The sequence below is a fragment of the Vulpes vulpes genome, chromosome 6 (assembly GCF_048418805.1).
Source record: "Vulpes vulpes isolate BD-2025 chromosome 6, VulVul3, whole genome shotgun sequence".
Lineage (NCBI taxonomy): Eukaryota > Metazoa > Chordata > Mammalia > Carnivora > Canidae > Vulpes > Vulpes vulpes.
Window position 1 is genome coordinate 91,235,020 of NC_132785.1, and position 16,875 is coordinate 91,251,894.

Sequence of the window (16,875 nt, forward strand, 5' to 3'; positions counted from 1 at the left end):
CAAAGAAGTAAGGAGAGCAGACAATTCATCCGAGAGCCAGAGGAGAGGGCAGCACAGCCAGTGGCACCAGTGTCAATAAGGGGCAGCAGCTGTGGATTAGCTCTCAGACTGTTGCTGGGCATGATTCTGGCCAAGGCTCCCGCTGCAATGCTGCCTGATTGTGTTAATTTACCAGAGCTGCCATAACAGAGTACCACAAATTGGAGAACTTGAAACAACAGAAATTGATTCTCTCACTGTTCTAGAGTCCAGGAGTCTGAGACTGAGGCCTTGGCAGGGCCATGCTCTCTCTGTAAGCTCCAGGGAAGTGTCTTTCTTGGCCCCTTCTAGCTTTCAGTGGTTGTGGGCAATCCTTGCTGTTCCCTGGCTGGTAGCAGCATCTTTCCTGTCACTGCCTCTATCTTCACATGGTCTTGCCTGTACGTTCTCCTATGACTCTGTAGGTAAAGCTCCTATTCCTTTCTCTTACAAAATGTCCATCAGTGGATTGGGGGCCACTCTCATCCAATAAGACAATATTTTAACTTGATTATATCTAAAGCCCTATTTCCAAATAAGGTCACCTTCACAGGTACTGGCGATTAGGACTTCAAAATATCTTTTTGGGGGACACAGTTCAACTCACAACATCTATATTCCTGCTGATTTCCTGGGCCTGGACCTTTGGCCATCCCATTGATCTTGTGTTCAATTTTCTTATAAATTCTTTTCCAGCTTAAATTAACAAAATTAGTTTTGCTTCTTGCAGCTTGGAACCTTGACCAGTCTTATTTCTACCTCTATATTCCTTGATTTTCCACCTGAGAATCTCCATTCAGAGGTCACTAGGGATGAACAGAACAGTGGCTTTAGGGTGGCAAAGGCCAAACTGCTTTAAGGTCAAGGCTAAGATTCCCATTTCACTCTCTGGATCAAGGGGGCTGAGGAGAGGATGGCCCAGGCCAAAGTTAAAGGAAGGACTCTGAGCAGTCCCGACCTCATGACTGAAATGCATGTAGAACCTACTGATTTCCTAAGCTATGAGTTTGTTCTCAGGCTAGATCTCCCTTTGGACCAAAATTTGAGTGATCTTTGCCTCTGGCCAGTGGATGGTGTGAGGCCTGTTTTGATGGCAAAGGACCACACTGCTTGCATCAGATCCCATAGATGTTGCCCCAGTCTGTATAATTTTCATCAAGTCATGACAGCAGCACCAAAGGGGCCTAACTAGCATTTCAATTGTGTTTGGTCTAAAGTTTCTAAAACCTCATCAATGCTATTAAAAACAATAACATTATGCCAGAAAGAGTTGTGGAGGAAACAAAACATTATGGGGTTCTAAGAAACATGGTAATCAAAGACAGCTGAGTCTAAAAAGACAAATCCATGTCAATGACTTCAAGGAAATAAAAATATACTTAAAATGTTTGAGTAAATCAACTTCACAACTGGCCATTAGGAGAAGAGTAGCAATACTAGTTTATTTGCCCTGTTTTGCTTCCTTTTTTGACCTGTCCCTTGCCAACTTCATGGAATTATGGTAGGGCTAGGGACCACATAAGGTTGGAACTGCCTGAAGCTATCTTTGCCATTATTTGCAGAGAGCATGTTTGAGAATTAAGCCAACCCAGGAAAGAAGAATCCAATAGATACACATACGAAGTTATTATTTTATTTGAGTCCCACAATCCAGCTGTATCTAAAAATACCCATTTAACTTCCAAGTTATTTGAACCAATAAATCCCTTTTTTTGTTTGTTTGTTCAAGCTAGTTTGAATTGGAGATCTAACCTTACAAATAAATGACAATATACTATCAAGTGTGCATATCTGCTTTGACCTACTTTCCTTGGATTGCTGTTGGCCAGGGAATATTGTGTTTAATGGACCACATATTTCAACTAAGATGATGGTTTCTGGTTTCTGAATTTCTGTCATCTGGCATGCTACTGAGAATATGTGCATACAAAACACACACATAAGCTAGCGGAGACACACTTTCATAAAGCAATCTTCTGACAAGTGCATGTCATTGAATTATGATTATACTTATGGCATTGACCAAGTAAATCAACTAACCTGAATACAGAAGTCTTTTACTCCACCTGACACAAGCCCTGTCCATCACTATCTTACCACATCAAATGAACGAAATGACAATTTACTTCCCTGAGTTTCAGCATTTCCCGGTTACCTAATTAAGCTATGCCATTTCACATTTGATATATTCACAGATGATGTATGGGGAGTTCAGCTCCCAAAGAGGCAAGCCCCTAGACCTCCTTTCCTGTGTCTCCCAATTCAATTTCCCCCAAACCCATGGGCCTGGCCTATACATTCTTATACATTCACACATTTACTCAACAAATTGGTATCAGCCATTCACTATGTGCCAAGCCCAGGTGTTAAGCACTGAGGACTCAGCAGTGAACCAAAGAGAATAAACTTCTGCTCTTGTGAGGCTTCCACTCTAGGGAGAGGAGACAGACAACAGAAATATTTAAAGTAGATCTATGTCAGATGATGAATAAACATTGTGGTGAAAGATTAAAGGTAAAATAGATAGGAGTGCAGGGCAGGTATGGTGAGATAGCGAGCCTTGTGGTCATCTGTGGAAAGAGCATGCCAAACCTAGGTAACAAAGGCACTGAGGCAGCAACAGATAGGAAGCTGGTGTGGCTGAAGTGGAGGGGGCAGTGTGGTAAGAAATGAGGTAAGAGAAGTATAAGTGGGGGAAGGTGTTGATGGAGAAAATTTAGAGATATCCCAGACCACCATAAGAACTTTGGATTTTATTATGAGCCAGATAAGAAACCCCTGGGAGGTTGTGAGCAAAAGAGTCACATCATCTGACTTAAAGTTTTCAAGACAATTCTGCCTGCTGTGCTGAGATACAACAGGTGGTAAGAATAGAAGCAAGGAGACCAACAAGGGAGACCATGAAAATAGGAGTGGAAGTCTGAGAAGTGACTGAACTCTGGATATATTTTGAAGGTAGAACCACCAACATAATGGGATGTAAGCAGAAGTTTTCATAAATGTCTGCAGGGGTTTTGGCCTGAGTAACTAGAGAGATGAAGATGTCAGTTACTTTGATGCAGTGGCTACAAGAGAGGCAGAGATTAGAAAGGGCGGAAGAATCAGGACTGTGGTTTTAGACATCTTAAGTTTAGATGCCTATTCAGATACCCTTGTTGAATAGATAATTAACTATATGAATCCAAGAGTAAGGGAAAATTTCTGGGCTGGAGACAAATACTTGGTAGTCATCAAAGTTCAGATGAATTTAAAGTCCTGAGGCTAGATGAGACCATGCAGGAAGTGGGTCCATTAGAATAGAAGAGGCCTAAGGACTGTAGTCTTGAGCAGCCCAATGCTCTGAGGTTGAGGAGATGAGGAAGAACCAACCAGCAAAGGTGAATGAAATAAGCAGCAGGGAGGTAGGATAAAACTGACAGGTGTCATGGAATCTAAGTGGAAAAAAAAAAAAATAACACCCATTTCAAGAAAGAAAGAGTGATTAATTGGATCAAATGCTGGGATAGGTCGTGTAAAATGAAGACTAATAATTGACTACTGAATGCAGGTACACAGAAGTCACTAGAGCACGTTCAGAAAAAGGAGAGAATAAATTGTAAGCACTGAGTAGAAACAACTTTTTAAAGGATTTTACTGTATAGAGCAATAGAGAAATGAAGCAGTAGTGTGGGAGAAATGTGGGAACAAAAGAGAATTTTCATTTAAGCTAGACAGTATTGGGCGCCTGGGTGGCTCAGTTGGTAGAGTGCCTGCCTTCTGCTCAGGTCATGATCTCAGGGTCCTGGGTTTGAGCCCCACATCAGGCTCCCTGCAGAGAGAGCCTGCTTCTCCCTCTTTCTGCCTGCCACTCCCCCTGCTCATGCTCTGTCAAATAAATAAAAATCTTTTTTAAAAAAAGCTAGACAGAACATCAGTATGTTTGTATGCTATGAAAATGATTCATTACAGAAGGAAAAATTGATGAAGCAAGTGGGGAGAGGGGACGATTGCTAGAGCAGTGTTCTTGAGTGGCAAAAGGAGATGAGGTGGAATGCACAAGTAACAGGAATTAGCCTTAGATTAACATATATATCATTCATCCCCTGTAACAGGAGTGGAGGCAGACTGTAAAGGCAAAGATGCAGACAGGTGGGTAAAGGAGGCAGTGGGATTTGGTATAACTCCTTTTCTGACCATTTCTATTTTCTCAAGAAAACAGGATGCATATTCATCAGCTATGAGTAGGATGAGGAGGAAGGTTCAGATGGTCTGAAGAAAAATAAAAAGATGTGAAACACTTGTCTAGGAAATAAGGGAAAGACTGGAATAGAGCAATGCAACTGGACCCCTGGGCTAGCACTAAGGGCCTGCATGAGGCCAGGGGTCATCCTCTTGCTGTGTGTTTTGAGCACTGTGGTGATGAAGAAGGTGATGTCCATAGGTGTTTAAAGAGGAGGGTGGGGGGAGAGAAGCAATGTGTAGTACTTTTAAAGCAAGCTGAGTTGTCAGGATCAAGCTGAGTTAGATACAGAAGCAAACACAGCTCCACAGTCCAAATACGAAGTGACTGAAATCTCTAAGACAATTAGATATAATTTGAACATTCTTAGAAATAAAATCAGAGAACTTTAGAACTTAAAATGAAAATAGGGCATAGAGCACATAGTGATGTTCTTCTCTGAATCCTTCATTTTACATTTGAAAACCAAGGCCCTGGAAAATTAAATCAGTTACTTAAGACCACATAGCTAGTGTGGCAAAGCCAAGTCTAGATGTCAGTCCTCCTCAATCTTATCTACTAGTCTTTCCTCCATTTCCTGGCAGGGTACAGTGAAATTTCAGGCTGGCCTTTTTCTTATTGCACATCCAGGTCTTCTTTTATCTTAATGTTTCCAAGACCTATTCCATCTTCTATCCTAAAGCCCCCCTTGCTATCTCTCGGAGTCATCTAGCACTCCCTCTCTATACCTCAGCCAAGTGTGTACTTCATTGAAGCTTTCAAACAGGTGCATTAAGCTGGTAAATAGCAGTCTTGGAAAACTACGAATTGGGATTCATCTGGGAGGAAGAAAGGGGAATCACAGGATGAGCCTGACTGAAGTCCTGCAGCTGATTTCCTTGCACTCGCCAGATCCACGGTTTTCAGGTGTCAGTGATAAGGGTATGGCATTCTCTTAGTCCTCCTTTTCTTCTGTCCAGGCAGGAGCTCAAGAGATTTTTCAAACTACAAACTGTATGTGTTCGCTGAGCCAACAAATGGCAAGTTACTGCATTAAGAAGAAAATGGATCTGAACCAACCAGTTTGGGGATAGCTTGCAGCCTGTGTCCCATCTGAATACCATTTGAACACAATTGGTTAAAGTTCTTCCAATGATGGCTTTTGTTATCTATAAAATTAAGACTAAACCAGAGATCAAGGAATTTCAACTGGAAGCTATATCCTGTCTCCAGTCTCCCATCTTGGTGTAATTTAAGTGAGTTACAGGCCCCTTTAAATTCACTTATTTAAAACAGATACTCATCCAAAGAGGCACTCTATAAACATTTGGCACATCTTGATGAGCACTTCAATTGCCCTTCAAAGGCAGTGGAAACAATCTCAAAACCAATTACTTATGCTCTCCTCCAAGAAGTTCATTAATTGGAACGAGGGCTCTGCCTCTGGCTGAGTGTGTCCTCTCCACTCTTTAATGTCTCACAATTGTCCCTTCTGGGGAACAGTGGTATGGTTCCAGGCAATTCTTTTTAAATTTAGAAATTATTTAAATATAGAGGTAAAGGGCATTGATGGGGACCAGAAGTTAACATATGTTACAAAGGGATAAGTTATTAAATCTGTCCTCCCTTCTCTTGATTAAAACAAACAATTAAAATATGGAAAGAAGCCCACATACCTTGGTATCTCCATAAGCTGGATGAAAGATTAGGAATAATATCCCTTAAATAAACCAAACCTTATAGTTGCTCACTTGCATGTGCCCATCCACATTACTCTTCCCCATATCTGCTTATCTCCAAATTCTAATTATTCTCATCCAGACCCCTGACCAATCTGCCAAGCAGTTTGCAACCACCTACATGTTGGTGTATGTTCTTCCTTTGGCCATTTTTCCTACCACACAAATTAGATGATGTGCTGCACTGCCCAAAGGTGTTGTTAACTGAGAGAATTTCTCTTCATCTATTCACATCCACAACCAAGCTTGGCCTTTTGCCTCCTTTGTCAGTTGGTCATAAGAGATTATGTCTGTGACCACAGGGGCAAGATGAGAGAAGAAACTATACAACAGCAGTGGATGACTCAGGAGTCTGGGCCATCTGCTCATGCAGTCTTGTTGTGTCCTATGATCCTGCTCATGCCCACTCTCAGATGTACCACTTTTATCTTATGGTGGATTGCTGCTGGGTAGCAACTTACGACTTGGTAGGTCTGACACAACACAGGTAATGGTAGACACTTCTGGCCAGCCCTTCAAGGTTCCATGAGTAGGTGCTCCATCTCTACCAGAAACCCAAAGCATACCAGGACTTAATTTTCAATTAATATATAATTCTCCATGGTGGAGGCATGACATTGCTTCAGAACCCTAGGTATTTACATTATGATTCTCCTACTAGCACTTGCCATAAACTCCACACATCACTCCTTACTGCAGGTAATACCATAGGGTCTGCCAAATCATGCGGCCAAATAGGCAGGGTCCATTTCTTGCACTGGGCCCTACTCAAAACTAGAAACATCCAGAAAATAAAAGGCCCGCCTAGCATTCTTCTTCCTTGTTAGCCATAGGAGGTGAAAAATGCAACAATTTATCAAGATCAATGGATTCCTGAAACCTCTACTGATATACCAGGCTCCTGAATATTCATGAAGTTTATCTCTTACCCTTTACAGTCTATGTGCCATACCAAGTGCTTCAATGTATTTGCCACTTCATAATCATCCAGTTTGATTAACAATGTCAACAATATCATGGAATGTCCTATGGGATATCTAGAGAGTCCAGGTCTCTTCAGACTATATTATGACAGTTACCATGAGACAAAACTGAAAGTGTATACGATTGTTAATCCTATGTGAATGTAAACTGCTTCTGATCCTCCTTCCTGATGAAGATGAAACAAATCCATATGCCAGATAGTGGCTGTATGCTAGGTACTTGAGTCCATGTTAATCTGTTCTAGCAGAGATACCACATCTGGTACAGCAGCTATAATAAGGACTACTATTTGGTTGAGCTTGTGATAGTTTACCTTTATCTTCCAGGATCAGTCTGGCTTTGTAGGGGCTAGACTGGAAAACTAAAGAACAAAGATATGTAAAGACCATGACCCCTGCATCCTTTAGATCTTTAAGACTGGCACTAATCTCTACCATTCCCTGTGGTATGCAATAGTGTTTTTACTTACTGCCAGGGCTGGGAGTGGGGGTTTCAGAGGTTTCCAGTTGGTCTTCCCCCACTGCACCAGTTCTTACTAGAGGTCAAGGAACCAATATGGGGTTTGGCCAACCAACATTGGGTTCGGCCAACTACCATGTATCTCCACTCCAATTATGCACTGAAGGGTTAGGGAAATGGCACCAGGTGAGTCCAAAGTCCCAGTGGACCCACTGTGAACCGAATGTAGGCCAGGGTCCCAAGGATCACCTGGTCTTCCTATGTCACCTCTCTATAAGAGAGACAGTGATGACCTTCAGGTCGCAGCTATCAATTTCAGTTTGAATCCTGTGTTCAACAGTCTTTCAATGTCCATAAGCTGCCCTTTCCTCATTGTATGGTTACTCAAAGAAATAGCTGTAGATCTCTTTAGAGAAGGACTGTTGGAATCATTTTCATATATCCTTCTGCTGTGAATTTCAGATCTACACACTAGCTCAGATCTGGAAACTGGGATAAGAAGCATGACTTTATAAATTTTACATTTTTTAATGTAGCATTTTTAATCATTTTGAGATAAAATTTACACAATAAAGTTCATCCATTTCAGTTCCAATTCACTGCGTTGTAATAAATGTAGACAGCCATATAACTGTCACCGCAATGAAAAAATGGAACATTTCTATCATCCCAAAAAGTCCCCTTGTGCTCCTTGTAATCAATTCTCCCTTCCTTATTCCCAGCTCCTAGCAACCACACTTCTCTGCTTTCTGTTACTATAGCTTTGCCTTTTCTAGAATGTCATATAAATGGAATTATGTCATACATTGTAATCTTGTGTCTCTCTCTTAACATAATGATTCCACGTTGTTGCATGTATCAGCGCCTCATTCTATTTTATTGCAGAGTAGTGTTATGTATATAGATATATCACAAAATGTTTACCAATTCACTAGTTGATAGGCATTTGGGTTGTTTCCAATCTGGGGTTATTATGAATATACTTTCTATGATCATTTGCAGAGAGATGTTTTTATTTCTATTTGGTAAATACTTACCAATGGGATTACTGAGTTTTTAGTTAGTACATGTTTAACTGTTGAAGAAACTGCAAACTATTTTCCAAAACGTTTGTATCATTTTACTTTTCCTGCAGCAGTTGCATGACAGTTCCAGGTGTAGCACATCTCTGACTTCATATGGTTAACCTTTTCTAAATGTTTAATATCTTAACCATGAATCCTGGCTAATTATCATGCTTCTAATCTGTTTTCTTAAAGACTACTGGTGTTGACCACATTTTTATTGCTAATTTGCCATTTAAATACGTTCTTTGCTCAAGTGTCTATACAAATTTCTTGTCCATTTTTTACACTGCATTTTTTGTCTTCTTATTGACTTGTTAAAGTACTTTATATATTTTAGATGCAAATCCTTTATCAGATACGTGTTTTGCAAATATTTTCTCCCAGTCTAGCTTTCTTTACACTTTCTCAACAGTATTTTTTAGAAGAGCAAGAGCTTTTCATTTGATAAAGTAAATAACAATATTTTTATTTTGTGATTCATGATTTTTGTGTTCTATCTGAAAAATCTTTGCCTGATTTAAGGTCACACAGATTTCTTTCTTTCTTTTTTTTTTTTTTTTTTGTCTATAAGTTTGGTAGTTTTTGCTTTTATAAATATAAAAGGTCTAAGATGTATTTCAAGTTAATTCTTGTATATGTTATAAGGGCGAAGTTTCATTTTAATTTTCTTTTTTTTTTGAGCTTTTATATTTGAGTTTATTCTTCATTTAACTTTTAAAACACTACTATAGTTGAATATTAAAACAAAAACAATAGCAAGTAGTGAGCTATGATTATAGTCCTTCACTCATCCACTACTGCATATAAAATGCCAGCAGCAGTGTTATTCATTGGCCCCATTAAGAGGTCTGACACTGAACACCACTCCTGGGATGACGTTCATCATCCTCATATGCTTCCCCCATTGTAATGGCGCCATCTTTCCTGATTGGGATCAAAGTCCACCAGTTCTACCTGGTCCATTTCATCAGTCACTTCTACTTCCTTCCTCTCAGGTAGGAGTTTTTCCAGCAAAGAAAGTTTATCAGGAGAGAGAAAGCCATTCTCGGGGAAGTTTACCTTAAATTCGATGATTAGGTGACCCTTCTTATATGGTCTACGATAAATTTGCATGCCTTCATTTAGCACACACTTGATATCCCCATGCTTGGCAGTCTGACCTGGATGAGAGGTGATGACGATGGTTCGGTTGTCAAAAGTAAATATTGGCTTTTGAAAGCCACAGAGGGCTCCAACCAGCTGTATATCCATACACATGAAAAGATCTTCTCCTCATCGAGTAAAAACAGCATGGTCCTTCTGATCTAAAACAATGATAATATCTCCTGGTTCCAGTCCTGGTTCTTAGTCTCCCTCACCATGGAATGTTATCTTCTGGCCATCTTTCATGCCTTTGTCAATATGCACTTCTAGAATCTTCTCTCGAACTATCTTCCTTCCATTGCAGCTTTTACATCTATTTTTAGGACTGATCCCTTCTCCATGGCCCTGGCACTCCATGCACACAGACTAATTTTGCTGAACCATTCCAGGTCCTATCTGATGAATTCTTATTTGCATTCCAGTATCTCAGCAATTGGGACAACATTCGACTGCTCCTTTCTTACCACCTCAGCCTTCACATTTATTGCAAATCAATACTTTTGCAGAGCTAGTTTTCTTGTTGCACCATTATATAAATCTTCTAAGGTTACTGAGAGCTGATGTACAACATTTTTACCTCTCTGTTCTCTTTGCATCCTGCCTCCTCCTCCAAAAAACATATCAAAGATGTCCATGGGGGAGCCAAAACCACCACCAACTCCACCTTCTTTAATTGCCTGTTCTCCTCCTTTGTCATATAATTCCCTTTTCTTTGCATCAGAGAGCACTTCATAAGCTTGAGAAATCTGTTTAAACTTCTCTCCTTCATTTGGATTCTTATCAGGGTGGTACTTCAAGGCCAGTTTCCTGTAAGCCTTTTTCAATTCCTCCTGGGTGGCATTGGGTTTGACCCCCAAAACATCATAGTAAGTGGTTTCTTTCACCATTTTCTACAGCTGGTGAGAGGGCCGCGGCCGGTGTGGGGAAGCGGGAAGGAGCGCGTTGCTGGGGGCAGCTTGGGCAGCTGCTGCTCCTCCGCGTCTCATGGAGCGTTCTGGAAAGTTCCCTCATTTTAATTTTCTTACGGCTATTCAATTGCTTCAGTATCATTTCTTTAAAAACGATTGTGACTTTTTATTGAGATGGCTACCCTCAATTTTCTGATTCTCTACCTTTTATTTGTTTTAATTGTGTACATTGAGCAACACACTTTTTAACTGCCCAGGGACCTCTAAGTGATGCTTTGTCTATTCATCATCTCCCTAGTCTTCCATAGGTCCGTTTCCTTTGGCAGGCAATTGTTATGAAATTGTACTCACCTGCTTCTGACAGGTAAGTACCACCACACTGGTCTCAATTTGTCTAAGGGCTTTATGCTCCCCACTGCTATTAGTGAGCCCCATTCTGGAATGACAACTCTACTGTCAGACCTTGTCTATGAAGGACAATTACCACTGAGCTCAATGGCTGGGATCCTTTCACCAGCATAATACATCTCACTTTGGTGTATGGAGGACTCTTTTGGCCATTTTATGTAACACAGTTTACTTGTGGGTTTTCAGCTTTATGTAACATATATATTCTAGAATAACCCTACTCCAAACCACTAATCATTTCTTTTTTCTACTCCATTTAGTGAGGCCATCATTCTCCAAACTTCCAAGAGCTAAACTAATAACATGTTAGCACCATTTCCTGGAATCCTTGCCAGAGCTTTAAATCCTGTATCATGAGTACTCTCATATTGATAAGCTCTCCTGCAACTTTTTGTTCTACTCCCACCTCCTTTCCACCACTTTGATCCAACATCCTCAGGATCTACTCCCAGGCAACTCTCCTGGCTCCTGGACTAATCAATACATGTCGATTGAGTTCCTATAGATGTTGCCTTCCTTAGCAAGCCCAATACTTTCCTGGCTGGACTGGACTGTGACCTAATCATAATTATAATCTAGTAGCCTACAGTGGAGGGAGGAATAGATCCTGAGTCAGATACAAGTCTTTTCAGACAGAGATCTCTGCCTCAGCTATAAGCAATGGGATGGTTCTAAGCTTAATAGAACAGGGTAGGCCACTTTTGCAGACCCAGAGGGCTCAAGGGGACCTCCATTTTCAAGATTCTCAAGTATGTCAACATTGTAATAGACTTTGGTGCAGAAGTCTACTACAGGATACTCTCAATGACAATCCCTCAAGGGGAGTGAGGATTGGACAGAGAAAGAATTGGAACCTCAAGAGCCTTAGCAAATACTGTAGGAGTGCTCTGAGCTGGGATAGCCCTTGAGAGATGTACTAGACTCAGGCTAGGGTTCTGGACACTGTGTCCCCCTCACTGACCAGTTATTGAATGCAGGCTGCCCCTATTTGGGGTGTAACTTAAAGTGAAGCCTCTGCATTAATTTGCTGGGACTGTTACAACACAATACCCGACCAGATGGCTTGAACAGGACAAATTTATTTTCCCATATTCTGGAAACTAGAAGTCTAATATCAAAGGGCTGGTAGGGTTGCTTTCTCCTGAGGCCCCTCTCCTTGGCTTCTATATGGTTGCCCTCCTGCTGTCTCTACACAGCACCCTCAGGATCCAGGCCCACACAACTCTTCTGTCCTCTGTGCATGCACACCTGTGCTGTCTCTCTATATATCCTAAACTCTGTTGATAAAGACACCAGTCAGAGTGCATTAGAGCCCACCCTACCTTACCTTACCTTACCTTAGTGAAGGTAACTTCACTACCTCTTATTACAGCCCTATCTCTAAATACAATCACATCCTGAGGTTATGGGGGGTAAGGTTTCAATATTTAAATTTGAGGAGATACAATTCAGTCCATAACAAGTTCCTTTCAGGAAGGGCAACTTCTGGAGACAGATTCAGCTCTGAGCTATAATCAGTTAACACTGCTGGCACCTGGAGGAATTAGTGTCTTCATCTTTAAGGGAAGATCTGGGAGGAGCACCACAGCATCCATACAGTGATGATATTAATATCTCTAATAAGAATATAAAACAAAACTAGCTAACCCTCTTTGGGCATTATATTGTGCCAGGCCCAGGACTATTTCTTCACATGTCTTATCCTATTTAATCCTAACCTTAAAAAAAATGCTCTCTCTTCCCTGAAATTGCCGTAGTACAAATAAGCACCTCAAAATCTCTAGAAAACAGCACTCTATATAGCAAGTCTCCCTTTTTTAATATCCTACTGCATATCACTTGCCCCTTCCTGAACTATATTCAAGAAACGGATGTTGAATTTAACTCACCATTTTGCTAGAGAGGGGATACCTCTATGTTAGGATTTACATTCCTCTACAATATATAGACAGAACCAGTGACTCCATTTCAGTAATTCTGGTGGCCAGAGAAGCAGTATTTACCTGAGTGAGTTCCCACGAAATAGAGTTGAAAAACAATGACAGATAATGCTGGGGAAATGTGCTTTGCATAGTTCAGGGGTTATCAAGTCATGCTAGGAGGAGTATTTTTCAATTAATTAATGTGGCAGGGTCGTATCAGTCCCATCTAGACTCTAACATATATTATAGAGGTCCTAAGAACTCCTTCTGGCAGCCTTTGGTCCAGCTCTATATTCCCTAGTGGTTACCTACTCATTCTTCAGATTTTCACTGAACACCTACTATGTGTGAGACACTGGTTGGCTTTGAGATACAAAGTAGTAGACAAAATATTCACAGGCTCTGTCCTCATGCAGTTTACAGTCGTTTAACCACCAAGTAGGACCCATACAGGTTTCCTGTTGGTCTCAAGGTTTCAACTAAAGTCAAAATAGAGATTATAAAGGCAAACCTAAAATATTACCTAATTAGAAATTCAACAGATTCTCATGTTATTATCTGTTCTAATATACCATGTTCTAAGAACCTAGAAGGTCTTACTGGTCGATCTCTACCACCATCCATTTCAGAACATGACTAGGCATCTACACCATATAGATGACCATTTTTTTCTAGAGGGTGTTAAGACTTATGGATGGTGGCTAATTTGACAAGCTACATCCAGATGGTTTAAACTCAATCAACAAACACACTAGCGGAAATGATCATGTCTGGCAATCTAGGTGTTGCAAGCAACAAGCTAAAACAGAAGGTGGTGGAGGAATAGAAGTATTCTGACATATTTTCAGAAACCACAGACCACAGTCAATAACAGTGAGAGCAATAATGAAAAAAAAAAAGGTCATAATCATTAATTGAGCCATGTACTAAACAAACATAAAATATTTCATTACTTTAATTAATACAGTAACTATGAGTGAAGTAGGTGTCATTTTCTCATCTTTATAAGTAAGGAGAGGTAAGGCATAGAAATATTAAATTATTTTCCTGATTCATGAAGTAGAAGTGGCATATTGTGCATTTAAACACAAACTCATCTGCCTCTTAAAAGCTAGGTTCTTTTCCACAGTATCATAATCACTCCCCAAATTATGGTGTTCTTCCCTATGAAATAATCTTTCAATATTACTACCAATTCTTGGTTATTTCCAAGGGAAAACAAATGAATTTGGAAAGTTAGGGTAAGTTATGTAAATGTTTAACATTTCTTTATAGCATTTCCAGATCAGAATTGATTTCAGACAGCAATACCTTTTTTCTAGCCAATGTTACTTTGTGACTAACTCCTAGTATATGAAGATAATGTGGTAGCTATCTTACGAACCAATGGTACAATTTCATTATAAAATGCACTTTATCATGCATAAATAGAGTAGTATCACCTGGAGTGTTAAAATAAGCTAACTGCTATAACAAACAATTCCAAATCTCAGTGGTTTAATATAGTACAAGTTTATTTCTTACTCATGCAAATTTTTACAAGGATATTCCTTGATGGACATCTCTCCTAAGCACCTATCCCCCCAGGTGATGACTCAAGTGTGCAGTCTACTTTAACTTTGTGAAGGTGCCACAAAAGGCAATGTGGACAAGGCACATAGAATGCTTAACTACCTTAGTCTGGTGGCCAGAAATTGTCACATAAGTAGAGTAAAATTCAAAGGAGCTAGAAAATGGAGTTCCCTAAGTTGCTAAGCTGTAGCTTAGTCCAAACTCTACAGTGTTCTACATAGTAGAAGGAGGTCCCATGCCTTTGGGTGGTCAGGTAGCTCTTTCTCCCACAGCTGGTGTCAGCTAGTTTGGGCTTGTGAAAAGCTCATAAAAAGCAAGATTTCTCAAATAGTTTCTTTACTGGGTTCTACTGCTATATCTAGTTGTGATACAAATCAATATGTTGTTCATGCATTTGACAGGATGAATTAATCAACCTATAGTGGGTTGAATGGTGTCCCCTCCCCCAATAAAAAAGGTGTGTCTACTTGGAACCTGTGAATGTGGCCTTACTTGAAAAGGGTCTTTACAGATATAATTGAGTTAAGAATCTTGAGATTAGATCATCCTGGATTAACTGAGTGGACCCTAACTCCAATGACACCTGTTATTATAAGACGTAGATGAAGAGAAAAGAAAAGAAGGCCATGTGAAAATGAAGGTAGAAATTGGAGTAATGCCACTATAAGCCAAAGAATGCCTGGAGCTACTACAAACTAGAAGAGGCAAGAAAAAGAAAAAAGAAAAAAGAAAAGAAAAGAAAAGAAAAGAAAGAAAAGAAAAGAAAAGAAAAGAAAAGAAAAGAAAAGAAAAGAAAAGAAAAGAAAAGAAAAGAAAAAAGAAAAGAAAAGAAAAATCGTCTCCTAAAGCCTTCAGAAAAAAACATGGCCTTGTGGACATCTTGATTTTGGACTTCTGGCCTCCAGGGAATAAATTTCTGTTAAGCTTCCAAGTTTGTGGCCACTTGTTAAGGTAACTCCAAAAAATTAATACACAGCCTAAAGACATGTGTAATGAACCAAAACTGTATCCCCTTAAATTCATATGTTGAAGCCTTAACTGAATAGGATTAGTAACCTTCTAAGAAGAAAGAGAGATACCAGGGATACAGGTGCTCAGAGAAAATGCCATAGGAGGAAACAGCAGGAAGACACCAACTGCAAGACAAGGAGAAGGACCTTAGGAGAGACCAAACCTACTAATATTTTGATCTAGACTTTCAGCCTCCAGAACTGTAAGAAATAAATTTCTGTTACTTAAGCTACCCAGACTGTGGTATTTTATTATAGTAGCCCTAGTAGGTTAACCAAAGGTATGACAGAGAGACTTTCTACAGGTAAGACTTCCAATGAAAGAGCCAGAAGGCCCAGGGTGTTAGCATTTGGTTGAGTACTTCTAATTTAATAAGCAAACAGATACAGCCATAAGCCAAAAGCATGTGTGGTGTAGGCTTCTCACTTATGACAAATGCTTAGCATAGTGCCTTGTGCAGGGTAAACATTATTTCCTCAATCGTAACACAAACTGTTAATTTTTCATTTCTGATACAGGATATATACAATCAATAAAAATTTTCCTTAAAATCTATCTTTAAATATGGTTTTTCTTACAATTGATGGCATCTTAGAATGAAGGAAATAAAGCATATACAAGCAGGATATTAAGCACTTTGCATGCTGCATCTTATTTTAATACCCCCAACTAACACCCCAAGGTACTGTCAGTGGAGTGCTGGCAATGGCTTGCACCAGCTCAGGAGTAACTGATTGTGCCGACCTTGGCCAACTCCAGCGGGCGACCTGAAACCAACCACAGTGAGAGTATTTCCACCACGGAAATTGGCTATTACCAACATACCACTGGACTGGGCACTATTATTATTCCTACCATATCCATGAGGAAAGAGAGAGGCTCAGTAACTTGTTGTGGCTAGTACAAAGTAGCAGATCTCAGATTTTAGCTGGGGTTTAGCCTGTTCTAACAGCACAGGTTCTCAATGCTTGCCCTAGGCTGTCACCCACTTGAATGGTATTTAACAGAAAGCCATATCTGCAGTGGTAATTCTAGAACTTCTTAAGTCCCATAATAGCAGTTGGGTCTCCTTTGTCCAATTACTTCAATTTTGCAGATTATATTGGTCCCCTACCATCTGGCACACATGACAAAAAGTAAAGCCATTACTACATAAAAAGGAAATGAATTTGCCAAATTACACTGCATCTGATTGTCACAGAATTAAAACCAATTCATAAGACGTTATTGAGATACTTCATAATAGTACCAGAGGTTCACCACTACTAAAACTTGATAACTTAACCCAAGAACCTTGATTAAGATTATATAATACATACAATACATAATCCTCTGTAATGTCCCCTTTAACTGAGATATTTCTCACCATGTTCCTACACACTTTAGATTATGGTTGTTATTCAGGAATGTGTAAACTAAGAACTGGGGAGGGAACTATCTACCCTT

The 16,875-nt window shown here is 40.0% G+C and overlaps 1 protein-coding gene and 1 pseudogene across 1 annotated transcript in view; both read right to left on the bottom strand.

The window, feature by feature from the left end:
- Positions 1-16,875, bottom strand: part of BMP4 (bone morphogenetic protein 4) — a 190,821-nt gene that overhangs the window by 87,034 nt on the left and 86,912 nt on the right. The window lies entirely within an intron of this gene.
- LOC112921332 (dnaJ homolog subfamily A member 1 pseudogene) lies at positions 9,305-10,502 on the bottom strand (annotated as a pseudogene).